This window comes from Branchiostoma belcheri, unplaced genomic scaffold, assembly GCF_001625305.1.
Source record: "Branchiostoma belcheri isolate BF01 breed outbred unplaced genomic scaffold, Haploidv18h27 scaffold16, whole genome shotgun sequence".
Lineage (NCBI taxonomy): Eukaryota > Metazoa > Chordata > Leptocardii > Amphioxiformes > Branchiostomatidae > Branchiostoma > Branchiostoma belcheri.
The window spans coordinates 671,462-672,943 of NW_017803046.1; positions in this window are offsets into that span (position 1 = coordinate 671,462).

The window sequence follows — 1,482 nt, forward strand, 5'->3', positions numbered from 1 at the left end:
GTTATGGTCCTTACAGTATGCATATATCTGAGTATGTACAGCCTTCTCAAAAATCTTCATAAATGATGGTATAACGGAGATCGGTCTGTAATTATTACAGCTGCTCTTGTCACCTTCTTTAAATAAGGGGGTGACTTTGGCTCTCTTCCAGTCCCTCGGGACTTCACCTGAAGAGAGAGATAGGTTATAGATGTATGTGAGAGGACCTGCTATAGCCGGGGCAGCATACCGTATGAGTCTACTGCTCACCCCATCCAATCCAGTACTTTTACCTAGAGGTATACTCATCAGTTGCTTAAGAGTGAACTCAGTGGAGATATTTTCGAATTCAAAGGAAAACTGTGCCGGTCCTGAGACTGTTCTGTATACACCCGCAAAAGCTGCAGCCAGTTTAGAGCCAATTGAGGTAAAGTATGTATTGAATTCATTCGCAGTGTTTTTTTCTTCTTGTTTAGGAACATTAACGTGTTGTTTGTTTTTCATCGGTAAACATGATTAAAGAAAAAGAAAACCCTACCTACCGACCCTTATTTTTTTAGGACTGAAACCGGAAGGTGAACATTGATTTTTCTACGCCTTATAAGTATTGCTGTTGGGGTAACCTCGTAGTAACAAGTTCTACTTTCAGATGTGGTTTTGGACTTTAGAATATAGGAAATGGGAATACTCCATAATGAAGAGGGAACAAGTAGATTGCTTAAGTAGGTGAGAAGGTGAGAGTTATTTGGTCTGGAACTGCGGTAAGCAGTAGTAAACCCCGGGAAGTAATTCTCCTACCTAGCCATCTTCGTAGATGAGCTACCAGAACGGCGTTTTTAAATCAAGCCAAATGAGATGCTGGAAATAAGCAAGAGGCTTCGAATGACGAAAGAGAGTTCAATCAAGCAGATTAGAAGGGTACAAAATGACCCTTGATGACCTGAGAGACACGAACTGCAATAGTGCTACATGTAGCGTTCCCCTCACTGTGGAATTAGTTGAGCTGGAGTAAACCTCAAACTCCTGTCACACACACGACCTCCCGAACACTAAGCCAACTTAATATATACGAAAATAGTTCCCATTAGAAATTCTTTAACATTCTTTCAGCATCAATCAGTCTTTCTTCAGCTCTCTCCACCTCGTCTTGTTCATCGCGAGCCTCCTGAGCTCCTGGAGTTTTCTTTCTGACCGCAATGGTCCTAGTCCTCTTTCCTTGAGGTCTGCCCTCAGCAAACTTAGCAGATTACTACAGTGCCTTCCCTTTCTGGATCTGTAAGAGTCAGATCCTACCAGGGCGAAGGTCAAGGCTTGTTGTGCAGGTGCGTCTGTCGGCATTCTTGAATGTGTCCGAGCATGGTCCATCTGGCACATTTCACTTTAGTTGACAGCGGGCCTGTGTTCCACAGTTTGTACAGTGCTTTATTATGGGTTCACCACACCACGAAGTGGTGGTGAACCCATATTGCTTTTTCTGATGTTTCTTCTTCTTCTTCTCCTTCT